Source organism: Petaurus breviceps, unplaced genomic scaffold, assembly GCF_028583685.1.
Source record: "Petaurus breviceps papuanus isolate PSGF00001 unplaced genomic scaffold, PetGlider_PUasm1.0 188, whole genome shotgun sequence".
Taxonomy (NCBI): domain Eukaryota; kingdom Metazoa; phylum Chordata; class Mammalia; order Diprotodontia; family Petauridae; genus Petaurus; species Petaurus breviceps.
Window position 1 is genome coordinate 4,834,588 of NW_027185804.1, and position 22,219 is coordinate 4,856,806.

General features: G+C 43.2%; 1 long non-coding RNA gene across 7 annotated transcripts in view; it reads right to left on the reverse strand.

The window, feature by feature from the left end:
• LOC138163740 (uncharacterized) overlaps nucleotides 1-22,219 on the reverse strand; it is a 255,265-nt gene that overhangs the window by 169,276 nt on the left and 63,770 nt on the right. The window contains exon 1 of one of the 7 annotated variants that reach the window (XR_011168914.1): nucleotides 10,023-10,130. The exons of 4 other annotated variants lie outside the window; for them this stretch is intronic. This is a non-coding gene — a long non-coding RNA (uncharacterized lncRNA). Of the gene's footprint in view, nucleotides 1-1,453; nucleotides 1,476-10,016; nucleotides 10,131-22,219 lie in introns of those variants that run through there. 2 more of the 7 variants (XR_011168913.1, XR_011168911.1) reach the window with 2 other exon arrangements.

Sequence of the window (22,219 nt, forward strand, 5' to 3'; positions counted from 1 at the left end):
CCGCTGCAACTCAGCCACTTCTCCCTCTGGGGGCAGAGGCCAGACCACACTCCCAGACCTCCTGTTCCCAAAGTCCACTGACCTCTCACTTTGTCTTTGGCATTATGGGTTGATAATTCTGGAAACCACCACAGCTGCTGGTGATCCACTCTCCCAGCATCCCTCCAGCTGGGGCTGGTTGGGGCCACCCTGAGGCTAAAACCATGGGCTCAGGCAGGGCTGGCCTCTGCTCTCAGAGGGCTGTGATGGACTCTTCCTGTCTGTCTGCCAGGGCTGCCTTCAGCGGGAGGTTTGTTCCTCTCTGTCACTTTGTGGATTCTGTAGCCCTAAAGTTTGTTTAGAGTTTTTTTTTTTTTAATAGGTATTTGAGGTGGTTATCAGGGGAGTTAATGGAGTTTTCCTGCTTTTATGCTTCCATCTTGGCTCCACCCCCAACCCCTCCCTCATTTTACAGAGGGGAAGAAAAGATTTATTAAACCCTCTGCTATGTGCCAGTCACTTCACAAATATTTTGTCATTATCCCCCATTTTACGGTAGAGGAAATTGAGGCAGACCAAGGTTAAGTGATTTGCTTGGGGTTATATTGCTGTTTACTGGGGCCAGATTTGAATTCAGGTGTTCCTGACTCTAGGCCCAGAGCTCTATTCACTCACTACACCATCTAGCTGCCTGCCTGGTTATGTAAGTTGTCCAAGGTCCAAGGTCGGGTAGCAAATAGAATTAGGATTTGAACCCAGTTCTGATTGCTTTTTGTTGATGGGGATGCAGCCTAGGGCAGTGGAGAAAGGCCTATATTTGGAGACGGAAGACTTGGGTTTCAGTCTTTGTTACCCGGTCTGTGACTTTGGGCTCCACGTATTCTGGCGAGCAAAACAAGGCTGTTGAACTGAATGACCCTGAAGGTCCTTCCTAACTCCAAATCTTAACTAGATGCACTAGAGGCCTTTTTCTGGTTCTTTCAAAACAGTTGTGATATCATCAGTTTGGGAACCTTTTATGCCTTCACATCCTATGCAAATAAATTGGAACCCAATGATTAAATGTGCACAAAGCTGTGTGATTCACAGATGAAGCTGCAGTAGGAATGACTGAACATAATGGAATACCGTTGTGCCAAGAGACATCATGAGTATGAGGAATTCAGGGAAACTCGGGAAGCCGTGTGAAAACAAAGACTGAGCAAAGTAGGCAGACCAGCAGGAAGATTTACACACTGACCTCAATATTGCAAAAGAAAACAACACTGGAAGAACTCTGATCAGTTTGGCGAGTAATCATGACTTCAGAGGGCTGATTCATCATCAACAAACCTATTGGCAGGTGGGAAAATACAGGCCCAGAAGCAGACACATATTTCAGATGAGTCTTGTGTTGATTTGTTTGAATGGTTCTTTGTTGCAAGTGAGGGGAAAGGGAGAGCAGAGTAAAAAACAAAACAAAATGTCAATAAACTTTTTTTTTTTAAAAAAAAAGGAGAAAGAAAGAAAAACTTTCCATGTAAAATCCAGAGAGTATTTTATCAAGAATGGACAATCCTGGGGACCACTGCCCAAATTCATTCATATCTCAGTCCTGGCACCGCTAAGCAAATCAGTGAAAGTAACTTACAGGAAACACGGGGCCTACCACAAAAGGTCTCAACTTCCTGCCCAGATGTGATTCCAGGCCCCTCTTCAGTGTATAAACAATCAATCATGGTGAAAGAGGCTTGTTTATACGATAGATATCAAGTTGCTGTGCACAGTCATGCCAAAAAAATAACCATAGAATCACAGGTATTCAGAATTAGAAGGGAGCTCAGAAATCTAATCCAACCCAAACCTGAATCAGATTCCTTACTACCACACCTGACATCATTCCATTTGGACTTGGAGACCTCCAGGGAGGAGGGACCAACTATTTCCAGAGGCAACCTGTTTTACTTTCTGTAGCTCTCCATGGCAGGAAGTTTTTCCTTTCATCAAACCTCAACTTCCCTTTTTTTTTTTTTTTTTTTCAAAATCCACCCATTCCTCTTTGTTTTGCCCTCTATGGCCAAGCAGAACCTAAAAAGTTTAATTGACTTTTTTTATGTTTTGATGGCTTAATGCAGTGGTGGGGAACTGCAGCCTTAAGGCCACATGGGGCCCTCAAGAACATTTTGTTCTATGAAGTTTGGATTCAGTCAAAGGGTCAAATTTGAGGACCTACGTGGCCTTGAGGCTGCAGCTTCCCCGCCCCTGGCTTAGCGTAACCCCAACCTTCTATAGGAGAACATCCACAGTTTCCTCATTCCCACGCAGAGGCCCTTTGCCCTCCTCTTACCCACGTGCTTCTTAAAATGTGGTACTTAGAGCCAGATGCAATACTCTGTGTGCTCTGATGATGGCAGGGGTGTAACAATGCTGCCAATTTTTAAATTCCGAATTCTGATTGCAGCCAAAGATTGCATTAATTTTCTTCACTATCATATCACACTGGGGGTGCATATTGAGACCACTCAGACCCTCAGATTGTTTTCAGATGAGCTACTGTAAGGGGAGACGTCATTTGAGGTCTTATTTTTAATTTTAACTTTTTTTATTATTTTGGCTTTTTGGAGGGCAATTGGGGTTAAGTGACTTGCTCAAAGTCACACAGCTAGTGAGTGTGTCAAGTGTCTGAGGATGGATTTGACCTCAGGTCCTCCTGACTCCAGGACCAGTGCTCTATTCACTGTGCCACCTAGCTGCCCCATTTGAGGTCTTTAATAAGACTGAATGACCACTTTCCAAGTACATTGTAGGAAGGATTTTTTTTTCCACTAGATGATGTCTGAGATCCTTTCCACTTTGAAATTCTGTGACTCTGTTGACTTGCCATGCTTCCCTGTACTTGAGTACCATAGAGAGAAGTAACCAATTTGTGATAGAGGAGATGAAATTTCGGTGTAACCTGATAGACTGCCTAGATTTAGGGAGAGTTATTTCCAAAGGATTCAGAAAAAGCAGAGGCAGGAAATCCTGACTTAAGATTCTGTAAGAGAAAGGCAATCCAGGAGAGAAGGTGAATTCTCAGCAATGAAACTCAGGAACAGTTCTAAGAAAAAAAGAAGTGGTCTGAAGCAGAGATGTCAACTGCGGCTCAAGCCAGATTAAACTGTAATTGGGAAATAGCTAACGAAATAAATAAAACTGTGACAAAACACGGAAAATACCACATTTTAAAACTAAGCCAACACATTGCCCACAAGGACACTTACATAGGGTTTAGTGACCCCCTTTCCTATCTGAGTTTGACACCACTGGTCTAGAGAGACCCATGTCAGTGCAGAGAGAACTTACCAATTAACTTTTTTTTTTTAAGCAATCGGGGTTAAGTAACTTGCTCAAGGTTACACAGCTAGTTATTTCTGGGTCTGGTGCTGAGTATCTGAGCCCGGGATTCGATCCAGGTCATCCTGACACTGGAGCCGGTGCTCTTACTTGCTGAACCACCTGGCCGCCCCTAAGCAATTGGGGTTAAGTAATTTGCTCAAGGTTACACAGCCAGGTGTTTCTGGGTGGGTGCTAAGTGTCTGAGTCCGGGATTGGATCTCCAGGTCATCCTGACACTGGAGCCGGTGCTCTTACTCGCTGTGCTACCTGGCCGCCCCTTAACTTAGATTTTTAAGACATGTACAAAAGGTGGCAGCATTGTCAATGCCTAGTCCAGAGTGACTAGAAAATACATCAGAATCTATGGATGCTTTAGATAAAGTTGTTCAGAAAAGAGAAGAATCTCTGAGACTTCTTCAGACAGGTCAAGAAAAACCAAGACCAAGTGCCTGCAGAAAGTAGACATTGGGATGCATTCTCTGGCAGAAGTACAAGCAGTGGCCAATATCTTGACACCCAAACAAAAGATACCACAGGAAGAAGATCCTTGCACTGCCTTAGGTAGAACAGCCAGACTGAGACTCAAAAAGTACTTACTTGGGAAAGTTATAGGAGAAAAAAATATTTAGAAAGGAGGAGAAAATTTTCAAAGTTTCCACACATCTGCTGAAGCCCCAAATTAAGGTCTAACCAAGGATACTGTGAATTCTTTTTCCTTTTCCTAGTTCTATTTCACCCTAGTAAAATTAGACTTTTTAAACTTAAATGTCATTTGTAACATGGGGGAAAAAACCACACATTTTATTTTCACTAGCCTCCAACTGAAATTTTAGCATTTCCTTCAATTATTTAAAAATATTGTTCTGAGAAGGGGTCCGAAGATTTGACAGCCTGTCTAAAGGGTCTGTGACACCAAAAAATAAAAGTAAAAAAGATTAACAACTGTTGTATTAGGCATGGCATTATCATCTCCATTTCATAGATGTGTAAGCTGAGGTTCAAAGAATTTAGTGTTCATACAACGCCTAAGTGTAAGGAGAAGGATGTGAGCCCAGGGCTTCCTGGACTCCCTAGCCAGGATGCCCTTTCCTTCTCGTCTCCAGCTCTACCATGTTTCTCTCCCTACCCACCTCCTTCGAGATGCTGAGTTCTCTCCAATTTCTTGGAATCTTTTTCCTTTTCTCCTGGTGGTGTTTGAGCCCTGAATTTGGACTCAGGAAGATGTAGGCTCGAGTCTTACTTCTCACATTAGCTGCATGTCCATGGAAGCTGTTTGAACTTTCTGAGCCTCACGTTCCTCTGGCTAATAATTAATAATAACAATAGCTAACATTTATATAGCACTTTTCATGTGACAGGCGCTGAACTAAGTAAGTTTGCAAGTGTCATCTCATTTAATCCTCACAACAGCCCTGGGAAGTAGGTGCTGTTATTACCCCCATTTTATAGAAGAGGAGACCAAAGCAAACCGAGGTTAAGTGATTTGCCCAGGGTCACACAGCTAGTAAGTGTCTGAGGCTGGATTTGAACTCAAGCCTTCCTGAAGCTAATACTATTTATTGTAACCAACCAACCAACCAACCAGTCAATCAAAAAGTTCTTATTAAATGCTTACTATACTCCAGATGCTAAGCTAAGGGCTGGGTATACTAAATAAAGCAAAAGCAATCCCCTCCATCACAGCTTTCATTCTAATAGAGGTGCTGAGTATGGAAGGTGATCTTTGTGGTGAAGGTCCTGATAGCAGTGCTTATCTTATGGAAGGGGTGAAAGCCAAACTCACAGGTCAAGGACTCTGAAAACTTTGAAGAGTTATAGAAATGCCAGTTATCAGTCACTGTTTCCCTTGAGAACAGGGGGCTCCTCAAGCTTCCCCCCCCTTCTCTTCCAGCAGTAAGAACGGCACGTACCTGCCACAGACGACTGACCGTGAGGTTATCAGTTATCCTTGAGCTGGAACCGGAGCAGGAGAGTGCCTCATACGTTATTAGGTTGTTTCTTCAAGCAGAAAAGAAAAAGTGCATTCTCTGTAGGGCCCTGCCACATTTTTCTGTATGCCAGTAATTCTGGGGTCTCCAGAGAAATTCACAGTGATGGAATCGTAGGACAGGTAGGCGGTGTAGTAGATAGAGTGCGAAGATTGGAATCAGGAAGACCTGAGTTCAAATCCAGCTTCAGACACTTGTTAGCTGTGTGACTCTGGGCAAGTCACTTCCAAAACCACTGCCAAATGCCAAACCACTCCAGTATCTCTGCCAAAAAAAAACCCAAATGGGGTTGCAAAGAGTCTGAAGTGAACGAACAACAAACAATGGGACCGTCAGATCATAAGAGTTCAAAATGGAAGCCCAAGTGTGCTGGTAAATGTATAACAATCCAGATCCTGGGTGGGGGGCAGGGATGTATGTACAAATGCCTTTAAGTTTAATTTGCAGTTACATTTTCTTAAGTCCAGATCATCAATTATTAGGTAAATGACAGAGGATAGAGTTTAGGGCCTGAAGTCAGGAAGACCTGAGTTCAAATCCAGCTTCAGACACTTGTTAGCTGTGTCACCCTGGCCAAGTCACTTAACTTCTGTCTGCCTCATTCTCTTCAGCTGTAAAATGGGCATAATAATAGCACCAGGATTGTTGGGGGGGGGAATCAAATGAAATAATATTTTAAGGCGCTTAGCACAGTTCCTGGTATATTATAATAGGTGTTTGATAAATGCCTAGTCCCTTTCCCTCGTTACCCGAAACAATAAATTAAATCCTGATTTGTAGCATTTTTCTTGGTGATTTCTGAGGCTTAACATGCTCATACTGAAAATTTAAATCAGCTCTTATAAGGTGAACAGACCTAACAGCTCATCTAATTCAATCCCTTCATTTTTTACAGAAGAACAAACCAAAGTCCCAAAGGTGAACTGGATTTGTCCAAGACCACAAAGATAGCAGAGCTGGGATTTGATCTCTGTGTGACCTTGGGCAAGTCAACTTCCCTGGGCTTCAGTTTAATCTTCTGCAAAATGAAGGCTGTGGAAGGGATGGCCCCTGAGGACCCTCTAAGGCTAAGCCCAGCTTTATCCTTTCCTACATGTCTGATCCCCCTCATGCCAACAACATGCTTTTGTAGAAGCAAGAGCTTAAGTTACAAAGATGTCCTTTACACTCTCTTGTCTGCATATTCTTGGGGGACTCTCTTCCGTGGGCCTCACTTTCCTCCCCTATAAAATAAAGGTGTTAGAGTAGATGACCCCCAATCAGCGCTAAACACGGGGTCCTTTTAGTCCCTGGACATTTGCTAGCAAGCAAAAAGGAGCGAATTTGAATTGTAGTTTGTTCCTAATTAATCTCCTGGCGTCTGTAACTTGACAACCTGCTTGGAATCATGAACAATTAGTAAATTATTGATGAATAATTAGTAAATTATTAACCAATTTCTCTGCAATTCTTCCCCATACATAAAAGAGTCTGGGAGAGAAAGTGTCCCTTCCACTTACAAGCCCCTTAGCAAATTTCCACAAGTGATATTTCAAACACTTACTTCAATGTTTGAAGGATCCTTGGTTTCATGAGGTGGGGGGGGATGTGAGGATAGGGGAGGGAGTTTCCCTCTTTCCCCCTTAAAATCCCTGCCCCTCCATGTCTTAGCAGACAATCTTTGTAAGTTGCTGTGTCCATAAGAACAAAACTTAAAAAAAAACCAAAAACCAAACCCAAACAAATTCCTCCCCAGGTGATCAAGTCTCCAATGACGAGCTTCGGCCCAATTCTCAGATAGTGGACCATTGCCAGGCCCTCATTACTCGAAGCCCTGGCACCTTGTATAGATAGATGGGTAAGAGCTGCTGAATCTTGGGCTCCCCTGGCAGAGCCTCTGAGATCCTGGGGTCTCCTCCCCGTCCCATAACGAACTGAAGCATCCGGGCCCCATACCCCGTTCTTGTTTGTTTGAGTCCTTCTTGGGTTACCAAGTCTACAAAACACTTTAAGTAACTCGAGTTCCCTGGAAACCAAAAATCAACTTCGGTTTTGCTTTCTGGTCTGGATACTATCGCAGCTTGTAGCAACACCTGGTGGCCAAAAGAATCCTAGCCTTTAAGAAAAAAGAATGGTTTAAAGAGTCTGAGAAAAGTACCAGGGATTTAAGGTTGGCGCCTGGCTCTGGATGGAGGGGTGTGTCTCTATGCATGTTGAGGAGTGGGAGATGGAAATCTGCCCACTCCCCATTCGAACTCATGGCCTTTTTAAAACCCCTGCCCTCTTCCTCTTAGATTGAGCCCAGCTCTTCAAGCAATCAAAGGAGAGGAGCTGGGGGCAGTCAATGCTGCTACAGTCAGTCAGAGTGGGTCAGAGCATCCCGATTAATCCCCAGGGCCCTGGTAGTGGGAGGGGGGAACAGTACACATACTTCTAGTAACCTCCAGGCCCAACCGTAAATAACGTTTTATATAAACCTCTGTGGACAGCCTCATGACGGCATTTCCCTTTCAACAAAGGTGAGAAATCATGTTCTGTTCTTTTGTGGTTCCTCTCATTCAGAGATGCCAAGACTCACCGCAAACACTAAAGTGTTCTTCCCACAAGGCTCAGCCGTCCCCAGGGCCGTGAGCAGTCCCTGAATTTGTGGGTAGAAATTCCAGCCTTTGGAATTCCAGAAGAAAGATTTGCTTTGGTTTATCCTGCTGGGCCATGCTCTGGGGAATGAAAAGAAGGGTGAGACTCCCAGTTTTGTTGGAGAGCTAGGACAGACACACATCCCTTAAGCGCGAATGCATTTCCTTATAGATAGTGAGGTCATCCAGACATTCCTCCTTAGATTGTGAGCTTGTCGAGGACAGCGACTGTCTTTTGCCTCCCCAACACTTGCCACAGTGACTAGCACATGTAGGTGTTTAATAAATGTTTATTGACTGACTGACTTTGTAGGTGATATTGTGCCCATTGCATCAAGCCATAGAATATTACAGAGCCTTCTAAATGAGGTATAAAAAATAAAATCATTCAAACCAATCATCCACACAGGAAAAACCAAGTGGATTTACCAGTGGTTATGCATTATAAAAATGCAAGCTAATATGATAATTGACTAAGCATTAATTAAACTCCCATTCCAGGCATTGAGTTAGAAGCAAAAACTGATTACGAAGACAAAAACAAAACAGACCCTGCCCTCAAGGACCTTACATTCTGCAGGGAGAACAACATGATCCCCCATTAGCAAGTAAGTTAATACAGAAAATGGAGAGACCTTGTCCATTCACTAAGTGGCATGATGGTTAGGCTTCAGGACTTGGGGTAGGGAAAACCTGCCCCAGACACCAGTACTAGCCATGTGATACAGGGTGAGTCACTTAACTTCTTTCAGGCTCACTTTCCTCATCTATAAAATGGGAGTGTTAAGAGTACCTCCCTCCCAGAGTTGTTATGAGGACACACATGTACAGTCCAAGTGTTTTCAAACCTCTAAGTGATAGATAAATGATGATGATGATTATTAGCTGTTATTACAATCATATATCTTGAACAGACTCTGTATGGAGAGAATGAGCAGAACCCAGAGCTAAACCGGGAAGAAAAAGATCCAATGACCCCGTTTGGCAAATTGCTTAAGGGTTTTAATGACCCCATGTTTCTCTTTAAAACAAAGGCTCATCTTTAAAACCAAATGAATAAAAAAAACCTTTTATTTTTGTAATGAACAAAAATAAATTTTCTCTCTCCTTCTGCCCCGCCCTGCCCCACACACTTAAAAGAAAAGAAAGACAAACAAATATGCGTTGGGATGCAAAACAAATTCCCTCATTGACCACGTCCAATAATTGCATGTCTGCTGGAGGAAAGTGTGTCCTGGTGAGGCCCCAGGGGAGGACCCCAGCAGGGGGTAGGGACCCGGAACTGGGACAAAGCAAATGCAGAATGAATGTGGCTGGCTCACTGGGATTGAAGTAGGGAACTGGGAACCCAGCCCAGAACTCATTCATCCCTCTGGTCCTGGGTCGCCCCACCCCCACCAAGAGATGAGACAGACCCAGAGGACCTCTTCCCTTTGCCACCCTGTGGTTAGAATTTGATGACCAATACCCGCATATTCTGTATTAACTTATTTCCATACATTGGATCATGTTGTTTCTCCCTGCAGAACTTGAGGTCCTTGAGGGCAGGGACTGTTTTGTTTTTGTCTTCCTAATCAGTTTTTGCTTCTAGTACAATGCCTGGCGTAGGCATTTAATGAATGCTTAGTCAATTATCATATTAGCTAGCATTTATATAATGCATTAAGCACGTTAGACACGTAATCTTATTTGATGATAAGTGCTATTATTGTCTCCATTTTACAGATGAGGAAACTGAGACTGATTCACATTAAGTGACTGACCCCAGGTCACACAGTTACCGTGTTTCCCCGATAATAAGACCTATCCCGAAAATAAGCCCTCCCCTTACTGTGTAAGATTCCTCTAAAATAAGCCCTCCCCAAAAAATAAGCCCTATTGAGATTGCTACTGTAGTGAAGGTGATCCCCTGCGCTACACGCTACATTAAGGTACCCTCTGTATGCACCGTCCCTGTCCCCTGTGAAACACATGCCGCGCTCCGAGCTGCATCCAATCAGAGCTGCAGCAGTGAGCGCGTCATCCTGTTCTTCCCCAGTGATTTGCTTATTGAATAAAGGTACATTTTTTTGTTCACATTTACCTGTTTATTAAAATTGCTGTCAATGTTCATTAAAATAAGCCCTCCCCTGAAAATAAGCCCTCTGGTGTTTTTCTGTCCAAAAAAATTAATAAGACAGTGTCTTATTATCAGGGAAACATGGTAGGAATGATCATAATGATAATAATGGTGATAACACCGATCGTATAGTACCTACTATGTGCCAGGCACTGTGTCTCATTTGATCTTTCCAATAACCCTGGGAGGCAGGTGCCATTATTATCCTCATTTTATAGTTGAGGATACTGAGACAAGCGAAGGTTAAGTGACTTGCCCAGAATCATACTGTAAATATGATGTAAGTGTCTGAGGTTGAATTTGAACTCAAACCATCCTGAATCTTCTGAGTGTCTGAGGGACTGTGAGTACACCCGTAGCTTGGCTGATGTGTGGGAGAAGCATCCTTGGAAGGTTAGGATTGGGCCGTATCCTGGCTCCAACATTTAGCAGTCACTCCAGAGTGACTTAATACCAGTCATCGTATTTCCCTGAACCGCCTCCTTTCTGTCAAGTAGGGGACAGTATGTGCATTATCAGTCTCATAAGGTTTTTGTGAGGAAAGTACTCTGAAAACCGTAAATTACTATAGAATATGAATGCTCATTGTTTCTGTGGAGGCCTTGAATGCCAGGCTAAGGACCTTGGCTTTTCTCCCATAGGTAGTAGAAATCCTTCTACGGAGGACCAATGTCATAATAATGACAACTGGCATTTCTAAATGACTCGGAGTCTTTCAAAGCACTTCACCTGTGTCCTCTCCTTTGACCTGCAGGAGATCCCTATAATGTAGGTGCTTAAGTGGTCACCCAGGTCAGAAGCATTAGCATCTTGCCTCGCTCCAAGTCTAGTGTTCTATCCACTGTTCCACACTGTCTTTCAAACCAGGACAGGAGTCATGAGATGAGAAATCGTGGAGGAGAGATGGGATCTGGGACGGGTGAGTGGGAAGGGGTTCCCACATCGATGAAATCACAGCTCTTTCCTAAGAATCCAAGGGAGGAACTCTTCTGAGGAGGGGGTTACCCCAATGAAGCTGATCAAAAAACTGGGTTTTAGGGAGATTAGCGTGACTGCAGGTGTCCTGAGTATAATGGAGAAGGGAGAGGATGGAGGCCGAGAAGCCAGTCAGGAGGCGATTCCAATGGTCTGGGTATGATAAAGGTGAGAAGGGGCATCAGAGACAGAGAGGAAGGGATAGGTGTGAGAGGGAGTAGGAAAGGAGAATCAGGAGGGTCTAGTGACTGGATATGGAGTGCTTTGTTCTGCTCTCTCAAAGAGGGAAGTGGTACCCACCTTGACTCAAGGGAGATGGATGGGCCTTCAGCTTTGCTTCCCAGAAAGGTAGACCCCATTCCTGTCCAGTAATGTCCATGGCTAAAAATCTCTCCTGTGACATTGATTCAAACGAGATATTAGGAACATAAAATGCCAGAGCTGGAAGGTTCATTTTTTCAAAATGCCCTCATTTTGCAGATGGGGATACAGCTCCAAAAAGGGGAAGAATTTTGGCCTTGGATCATAGCCAGTAACGGGATTATAGCTCTCTTTTCTGAATCCCAGTTAAATGCTTCCTCTCCCCTATAACTCTTCTTAAAGGTTTCAACATTACTTGATGCTCTGCTTTCCTTGGCTCAGTGGAATGTAAGCTCCTTGAGGGCAGACAGTTTTTTGTCTTTATATTCTCAGCTCTCTCAACCCCCGCTACCTGTTCACCCACTCTCCCCCATGCCCAGAATGCCCTCTCTCTGACTCCTGCCTTCCTTCAAGCCTCAGCTCAAACCCCATTTTCTTTTTTTCTTCTACTTTATAGTATTTTATTTTTTCTAATTACATGTAAAAATAGTTTTCAACATTCACTTATATAAGATTTTGAGGTCCAAATTTTTTCCTCCCTTCCCCAAGATGGCAAACAATCCGATATAGGCTATACATGTACAATCATATTAAACATATTTCCATATTAGTCATGTTGTGAAAGAAGAATCAGAACAAAAGGGAAAAACCACAAGAAAGAAAAAAAAAGAGAGAAAATAGTATGCTTCAATCGGCATTCAGACTCCATAATTCTTATACTAGATGTGGCAAATCCTATCCTTTTGTAATAACAAAAGGTCTTGCCCTCTTAGATTCCCTTCCATTTAAACAGCATATATATATATATATATATAGATATATAGATATATATAGATAGATAGTGTGTGTGTGTATGTGTATTTGCATGCTGTCTCCCCCATTAGAATGTGAGTTCCTTGTTATCAGGTACCGTATTTTTATCTATCTTTGTATCTTTAATCCTTAGCACAATGCCTGACACTCAATAAATGCTTGTTGAATTGAATGAAATTAATTGACAGGAGTAAAGGGAATGAAATAATATTAATAATAATAGTAATAACTCACACTTATATAGCACTTTCTTTTTAAACTTAGTAGGTGGGTAGCTTGCTCCTGATTTTCCTCTGGACCTGTGATTTAAGTAATAGAGAAGATTTCCTCATTCAATAGTGCCAGTATTCTTATCCTCACTTTAGGGAGGAAGAAACTGAGGGTCAAAGAAATTAAGTGACTTGGTCATGAGGTCACACAGCTGTCAGTCAAGAATGAAACTCAAGTCTCCTGACTCTTTCCATTACATTATATAGGAAGTACTGGCTTTAAAAAAGTAAAGAAACCTGTTAGGGCTTTTAGTGGTCCCAAACTTTGAAATAAAGTCTCATCTTTTTATTTTTAAAAACTTTTTTCCCCCAATAATCAGCATTTATTTGTATCTCTCTCTGCCAAATTGGAAACAAAACAACAAACCCTTGCAACAAATATACATAGGCAAGCAAAACAAATTCCAGTATTAGCCACGTCTAGGAATGTACAGGGAGGTCCAGCTGTCAGAATGTCAGATGAATGGGGGCCCACTGGGTCTGTTCATTAAGTAATGCAACCTTGTGGGATTTTTCCTGGTGCAACTCATGCGTGTGTCATATCTCCCCTGGCGAGGCTGGATAAATAACCTCGTGGTGGCACGTGGTGTATTTCTTCCAAGCAGGAGAAGGGAGGACCCTTATTAGAGAATCAGCACTGGAGGGTGGAGATTCTGGGACAGAGGGAGTTTAAAAAGCACTCTGGAGACAGAGTAGAGAATTGGAGATAGATTGTGTCAGTGTCAATCAATCAATAAACATTTATTAAGTGCCTACTGTGTGTTGGGCATTGTATTAAGAGGAGGCTAAAGGGAACATAGACAAATGGAAGACTTCTTAGAAACCTCTTAGCCATTTTCCCCCCTTGGCTCAAGCCTGGCTTAATGAGACAATCCATCAGAGAATGACTGAATTTTGGTCTCTTGGAGAAATCACAGAAACGAATGTGAATCTTCTCCACTCTCAGTTTCTCTTATTTGTGTTTTTGGCAGAAGCAGTGGGTGATAAGGGTTAATCACTACAGGTTGCTTTGATATTCAAATATTTGCCCACTAATTTTTCACTTTTTCTAATAATGCTTCAATGAAAATAAGATAATTAGTGATATCTGGACTTTAGTGTTTTGCCTTAGGAAGTGTAAAAGGTAAGGAAACCCCTGGATATTTGATTTCACTAAATTCAGCTGACTGGAAAACCACCATCAAGGTTTGGCAAATGACAAATTGCCTGGGAGCTCAAAACATCTGAAGAATTCTATTTGCAGCTTTCAGTTTAAAGCAAATTTGCAGAGAAAGTAAGCCAAGTAGAACTGTGACCAGCTTGCTGAACCCCTAAGTGCTAATTCCATTACCTCCAAACTGGGGCTTGTGCCTGAGGCCTTAAGGGTAGAGAGAAGGGGGAGGAGGTGAGGGTGGTAGAGGTCTTTAGAAGGTTATGGCCTGAGCCTGTCCCAGTAATCCCTGTTGAGCAAACTAGGGACTGGAGTCAGGAAGACTCGAGTTCAAATCCAACCTCAGATGCTTGCTAGTTGTGTGACCCTGGGCTTAACCACTTAACCACTATCTGCCTCAGTTTCCTCATCTGTAAAATGGGGATAATAATAGCTAGCATCTACCTCCCAAGATTGCTGTGAGGATTAAACGTGACAATAATTGTAAAGTGTTCAGCAGCACACAGTAGGTCCTATAATTAGATTATTCTTTATTTGATGTCTGTGTGTGGGAGATCTATAGTAAGCCAGCCCCAAGAACCTGGGGAAGATTCTCCATGGTCCCTCAGATTTCTCATATTCAAGCAAACTCCAACAACATAAGCACATTTTCTTGTGAAGTTTGTCTCAATGCAAGCAGGGGCACTTCTTCATTTCATGACACTCACCCGAGGTGGCTATTTTTTCCATGTTACTCATGCAAATGCTTCATGCCTCATTCCCCTCCAGGTTTCGTTCTGGGTCTGCCCACACATCTGCACATTCAGGGAGGTGCACAGGCTTCCCCCCATAGATCACTGCATTTATGGGATCTATTTCAGTAGTCTGGGGGTTTCCTCGGACTTTTGGAGACTGATGCTGGACTCTGTCAAGGCCTGGGACATTCTCTTTTTATTTTTGTCTTAAAATCTTTTATTGACACTCTTTAAAAAAATCTTTGTCATTTCCCAGTGATTTTCCCCTCCCAACGGTTCCCACCTTTTGACAGATAAGTACAATCAAGCAAAACAAATGAGTACATTAGTCATGTCTGGAATGTGTACTCCATTTCCCCACAACTGCCACTAAGGGGAGAAATTATTGTAGAGAAGGAGCCCACCTTCTTCATTGTCACCATGGCCAACTTTTACTCTCTCTACTATTTTCTACCATCTCTTTACTATCTAACTACCACCAATAAACAGATGGGTTCAAGAGCCCTGGGGGTGGCAGCACCCTCCTTCTGTCCCCCTGCCCAACCCTATTAGACCACTGTACCTGCTGCTAGCTCTGCCTTTACAGCCCTGATCTGGGGAGACAGCACTTGTGGAGAAGGAGAGGGAAGCAAGAGGGAGCTCTGGTGTCATGAGAAGAGCCCTGGATTTGGGGTTGGGAGCCCTGGGTCTTCTAGTCTTGGTTCTACCCCTCATTAGTTGGGTGGCCTTGGACACATCCCTTTACCATCCAGAATCTCAGTTTTCCCATCTGTAAAATGAGGATAATAGTACCTTGTCCAGACATATATCCCATTGCAGTCCTGATCCTGAATTTCCACTTTGTTGTTGTCTGGTAAGATTGTTGCCTGTGACTGAGATGGACCCCCTTGTGCAATAAGATTTAGGCTGGGGGTGGGGATGGGGAAGAAGAAGGTCCTCTGGTGATCCTTTTCGTGAGCTGGCCTCATTTCTACCTTTCAGAACCCCCAATCTTCCTTCAAGGCTAAACTAAGGCTTTCACCACCTCCGTGGAGTCCTCCCTGAAGGAGGTCTCCATGTGTGTTCTCCCTTCTCAAATTGTGTCAGGGTGCTTTGTCTCATCTCTCCTTTGCCCTGCTCACTCCTTCTCTTTTATTATCTCTGGACATATTTAGACACCCCCCCCCCCCCAAAGGAGGTAAGCTCATTGAAGGCAGGAACTGTTTTGTATTTGTCTTTGTACCTTAGTACTTTGCACATAGTAGGTATCGAATAAATGCTTGTGGAGTTAAATTCATGGGAATGCTTGGGATGCTCAGAACACAGTGGGAGGAGACCTAAAATCCTGGATGCTGAGCTAGAAGGGCCTCAGATGCCTTCTAGTCCAACCCTGTCATTTAGTCACACAGGTAGCAAGCTTCAGAAGTCGAATCTAAACTCGGGGTCTTCTGACTACAGAACTTGTCTCTACAGGTCAACTTACAAATGCCCAAAGCAAGGACAAGTGGCATAAGAATGCTCATCAACGGACAAATATTTACCAGGCACCTTATGTGCTTGATAGAGAACATCTGTACCAGTACAGAGAACGAACAAATTCCTATATGTAATGAGCTTACAATTCTAATGGGGGAGACCAATGAGAATATATACAAACATATTGGGTGAATATAAATGCAGACACAGTAGTCAAGGAGGTTTGAGAGGAAGGGAACTGGCATTTCGAGGGATCAGAAAAGACTCCATTAAGAAGATGGTGTTGGGGCGGCTAGGTGGTGCAGTGAACAGCCCTGGAGTCAGGAGGACCTGAGTTCAAATCCGGCCTCAGACACTTAACACTTACTAGGCGTGTGACCTTGGGCAAGTCACTTAACCCCAATTGCCCTGCCTTCCCCTCCCCCCCCAAAAAAAGCAAAAAAAAAACACCATGGAGCTTGAAAAAATTGCATCTAAAAGGAACAGAGGGCCTCCTTGAGGCAGAGGGAGGGAAGGAGGGCATTCTAGGCATGTGTTCCTGTCAGAGCAAATGCACGGAGATGGGAAATGGAGGAACAGAGGACGGTTTGCCTGGATCACAGAGGAAGCACTCAGAGAAGAGAAGGGATGTATTTGCCCAAGGTGAAAAGCTACGATTAGATTTGGAATGAATGAAACTAACTGAGAAAACCATGAAGTTTCATCCGCCCACTGTGTGGTTTTTACAGACGTGATACTCTTCCTCTTTCTGCTCCTTTTTTCTGCCACGGTATTAGTCTGAAAATGTGCTGAGGAAATGAATGGGTCATAAGGGAGGGGGGAGGGGAGAGAGAAAAAGAGAGGGACAGAGACAGGGAGGCAGAGAGGAGAGAAAAGAGAGGGAGAGAGAGAGGAGAGAGAGAAGGTAATTTTATTGGGGGGGAGGCAACAGCAGTTGGGAAGATTAGAAAAGGCTTTTGGCAAAAAGTTGCACCTGAATTGAGCTTTGAAGTACACTAGAAATTCTAGAAGGTAGAAATAAGGAGGGAGACTGGGGCAACTAGGTGGTTCAATGTATAGAGTATCAGGAACCCCTGAGTTCAAATATGAGCTCAGACACACTAGCTGTGTGACTCTGGGTAAGTCACTTAACCTCTGTTAACCTTTATCTACTGGACAAAGAAATGTCAAGCCATTCCAGTATCTTTGCCAAGAAACCCCGGTAGAGAGGATTGGTGGTTTATTGTCTACAGGGTAACAAAGAATCAGACACAACTGAACAACAACTATTACTCTCCTATCTCACGTGTTCTATCCACAGAACCACATAGCTGCCTAAAATAGGATTAAAAGTCTTATATAGGGGCAGCTAAGTGGTGCAGTGAATAGAGCACCGGCCCTGGAGTCAGGAGGACCTGGGTTTAAATACAGCCTCAGACACTTCACACACACATACACCCACACCCCACTAGCTGTGTGACCTTGGACAAGTCACTTAACCTCAATTGCCCTACCTTCCCCCCTCCAAAAAAGCAAAAAACAAATAAAAAAAGTCTTATATGGTAGGAGAGGCAGTCTGAGAGTCAGGAGATCTGATCTGAATCCCAATTCTGACTCGTGCTGGCTGTGTGACCATGCGGCTTAATTCCTTTGAGCCTCAGCTTCCTTATTTGTATAGATGGGGATAATCATGCTTACACCAACCACGGCTTTTGTGGAGAAAGAGTTTTAGAAATAGGCTGCCTGCCTAGAACACTGTCAGGCCTAAAACACCATAGAAAAGTGAACTCTATTGGTAGTTCCATCCCAAGTGGAAGGGAGAAGTAGAATCCAATTAAGGGGAGAGGGAGCCCTTTGAGCATCAGGGAAGGATTCCTGAAGAGTTGTGAGTAGCAAAAGAGAGAGTGTATGAAAAACCCAAACTGGGGTGGAGAACATGCAGCCCTCTAGGTCCTCAAGTACGGCCCTTTGACTGAATCCAAACTTCACAAACAGTCAAAGGGGCTGCACATAAGAACTTCAGAGAGTGTGTGTCAGCACCCTAGATTGATTATGTTGGGGGGGAATGGAGGAGGGTTGGAGAATTAATTGGGGTGTCTCTGTCAGCTTGGAGTAGATTGTTAAATTTTCAGTGTGAGAAAATCAGGGTTTGACTTATTGTTTTTCAATTGTCTAGACTTAAGAAAGTGATGGAGAGAATATTACTGATGCAAATTAAACTTAAAAATGTGTCAAATGCATGTTTTCATTTCGGAGAGTTGGTTGTTAAACATTTACCAGCACATCCTTGCTGGTTAAGCTCCCCAGTACTGGCCTGGAGCCATACAGGGTAGAGAGACAAACCAGAAACTGGAGAGACCAGCAAGCAACAGGCAGCAGATACTATCAAGCACAGTTTTCCAGCAAGGAGGCCAAGGCTGCCATGACTGAAGGTTTCAACTCTCTTATTCCAGTTGCAGAGAGAAAGCTCACATATGCCTTCTTCAAAGGGCTGGTGGTGGAGAAATTAATTTCCCAAACTAATTTGGGAGGAAGGGGATGAGATTACCCTCGATTGGGAATGTGGGTTGTTGTTATGTTTTATTATTCATATTAATCACCATGAAATACTCCAATATTTTGGTGCTGTTGCTTGCCAGGGTCTGATAGCAATTTCAGCAACTGAATACTTTTTGGGGGGAGGGCACTTGGGGTTAAGTGACTTGCCCAAGGTCACATAGCTGTTTTTTGCTTTAAGTGTCTGAGGCTGGACCCGAACCCAGGTCCTCCTGACTCCAGGGCCAGTGCTCTATTCACTGTGCCACCTAGTCACCCCGAACTGAATACTTTTTTAAAAAAATGTTATTTTCAGCTCCAAATTCTGTCCCTTCTCTACGCATTGAGAAGGTAAACAATACCTGAAATCATACATGGAACTGAATGTTTATACCCAAGTGAAGTCAGTCTTTTAAATTGGGTGGGAGCAAAAGTGAACAAGAGAGATAAAATACCATTGAAAATGCCTCAAGATTTGAACTTGACCCTGAAGGTCCAGAACCATTGGAACTTGAGTTCCAGGTTGTTTTTTTTTTCTTAATTAAAAACAAACAAAAGAACAAAAGAGACTTTAGTGAAAATGAAAATGGGCAAGGGGCCAAAACACTTGGAATTCCCAAGAGTCTCTCTGACGCTTTGGTGGGCCAGAATCTCAGAGGACTTGGGTAATCTTTGGGCAGAATTTCCTGCTTTGGAGAAACCACTTCTTTTTGTTGCTTAACCTCTCGTGCCTATGGCAGATCTTGTAAAAGTAGGAGGAAAGAATGAGATCTAAGGGTCCTTATATCTGGAAAGGACCTCCATGATTATCTAGTTCAAAACCCTCATTTTCGAGAAATGGAGCCTGAGGACAGGAGAGGTAAAGCAGGAGAAAGTGGGGTTTGTGCCTTGGCTCCTTGACCTTGTAACCCAAGAGCAAGAGGTACTAGTGGTTGGCGGGGAAACGGCTTGTTTTCCCTTTCAAGGACTCCTCACGCTCTCTCCTGCTAGGGAAAAGCTGCCAGTGGAATGAAGTAAACTTCCAGACCACTGGCCTGCCTAGCAGGTCTCATGGATTTAATGAACATCTCTCAGTAGATGGCTCATCACGAGTCTTTCTCCTGAGCTCCAGTCCCATATCACTATTTATTAGACATTCTGAACTGGATGTCATAGAGACATCTTACGTTCACCATGGCTCAGACAGAACTCTTTGTCTTTCCCCCCAAACCCGCCCTTCCTTTCAAACCTTATTATTTCTGTCAAAGGCACCACCACCCTTCCAGTCACCCAGGTTTGCAATCTCATTGTCATACCTGACTCTCCTTCATTATCACACATATCCCGTCCATTGCCAAATCTTGTTTCTACCTTCACAACACTCCTTGTATCTCTCCCCTCCTCTCTCTTTGAACCCCTAGTTCAGACTCTCATCACCTGGTATATTACTATCACCTAACTGGCTAAGCCTCTCCCCATTCCAGGCTATCCCCCACACAGCCTCCACAGTGATTTTCCTAAAGCCCAGAACTCACTTCTCTACTCAAGAGACTCCAGGGACTTCCTATTCATTATCTCTAGAATCAAATATAAACTTCCCTGTTTGGCATTTAAAACCTTTTGCAATCTGGCCTCAACCTACCTTTCCAGACTTATTATACACCAACCACCTTCATGTTATATCCTATGGTTTAGTCAAACTGACTTTCTTCCCGTTCCTACTACATGGCATTCCATTTTTCTCCTTATGTCCACATCTTAGGAACCCTAATCTCCTGTAGGTCTTGACTCATATTCTGTCTTCTGTATGAGAGCTTTTCTGATCTCATTAGCTTCTAGTACCCTCCTTCTCCAAATTCCTTTGTATTTATTTTGTATTTACCTCTATGTGTATGTACATGTTGGCCCATAGAACATTAGCTTCTCAAGGGTAAGGACTGTTATACTCTTGTCTTTGGATCCTCAGACTCTGAATTAAAAGAGCCTGGTAGAGTTCATTCTCCTCCAAGGAATGAGCACTAGCACAATACTGTAAGTACTGAATAAATGTTTTTTGGATGATTGCTTGACCATGGCCCCAAATACTGAAGCCACTTTGTGGTTCTCCTGGGAAGGAGGGAGATGCTATTATTATCCTCTTTTTACAGATGAGGAAACTGAGGCCCAGAAAAAGAAGGTAAGTGACTTGCCTAGGGTCACATAGTATGCATCTGAGGCAGCATTTGAACTCAAGTCTTTCTGACTCCAAGTCCAGTGCTCTTACCCACAATGATACTTCGCTGTTTCTACGAAGAGAGATACATAGTGGTGGGGAATCCCCTGTAAAGATGTATGGAGGCAGTTATTTGTCAGTGAAGCAGTAATAAATCTGTAGTCTTTCCCATGCTTTTGTCTGTCACTGGAAGCTTCTCAGACTTGTTAAACCTGATTACTTCTTCCTACTTCTGGTGATTCATACAGAGACAAGCAATATTTCCAGAAGGAATCCAAAAATTAATGCTGAGGATGATGAAGTCCTAGGCAAGAAACTGAAGACCTTCAGGGCACTAAAAAGAGAGTCAGTGAGCCTAGCCTTGTCAGGGAGAGGCTTTCCAACTACTACACCTTCGCAGATAGGGCAGAGAGCCTAGAAGATAGCCCAGAGGAGGCAATGCCTTGTAGCTGGAAGCTAAGAGCAGCGGAGGGCCCACAAGACTCCCAGGGAACATGATGTGGCAACCAGGAGGGGACAGCATGATGGCGTCCTTAGAAAACATTTGTACCTTTGTATGGTCAGAGGCATAAACTATCCTGGCGACACATGCTGATTCATACTCTGACTACATGGGTTCCTGGCATGTGTCCTTTCATATATGTTCATATGTGTTAATATATAACCTGTTCATATGTGTTCCTAATATCTATGCCTTCCATGAATGTTCTCTGACCACACATGTTCTCTAGATGTCTACCTATCTCTACTGGTGATTTGGTCACTTTTGGCAGAGTGTCCTGCTACGTATGGAGAATATTTTCTTGTTACTTTATTTACCATCCTGTTTGATTAAATAGATATGTATGAGTAATTGAACTAACCCGTCTTTTTGGGGGCTAAAAGTAAATGCATTAGGGGGCTTATTTAAAAGTAGAAGCATGAGTGGAGCAAGTGATTTGAGTATTTGCTGTACCATATAGTGCCTAGAATCCAGGGTAAGTTGGAGAGGTACTATATGCTTGTGGGAGTATCTAGAGGCTACATATTAGAATAAGGGGCACTTAACCAGTGATGGACTATATCTAACAAGTGCCAATGAAAATAGATTTCCCTTGAGTTTTACGAATCTAATCAAAAGGGTCTTAAATGAAAAAGGAGAGGGAAAATCCTATCTATCTATCTATCTATCTATCTATCTATCTGTCTGTCTGTCTGTCTGTCTGTCTGTCTGTCTGTCTGTCTCTGTCTGTCTGTCTATCTATCATGTATCTATCTATCTATCATGTATCTATCTATCTGTCTATCTGTCTATCTATCATGTATCTATCATGTATCTATCTATCTGTCTATCTGTCTATCTATCTGTCTGTCTGTCTATCTATCATGTATCTGTCTATCTGTCTATCTATCTATCCAAATAGGTATCTCAGTGGAAAGATTGCTAGGGCTGGAATCAAGAAGACCTGAGTTTAAATCCAGCCTCAGACACTTACTAGCTATGTCACCCTGGGCAAGTCACTTAACTTCTGTTTGCCTTAATCCACTAGAGAAGGAAATGGCAAACCACTCCAGAATCTTTGTCAAGAAAACCCCATGGACAGTATTGATGTGCTTTGGCCCACGGGGTCACAACGAGCTGTTCATGATTGAATGACTCAACAATAAGAACAATCCAGATGGCTATAACCTAGGAAGAATGGTAGTAGAGATGCCCAGTA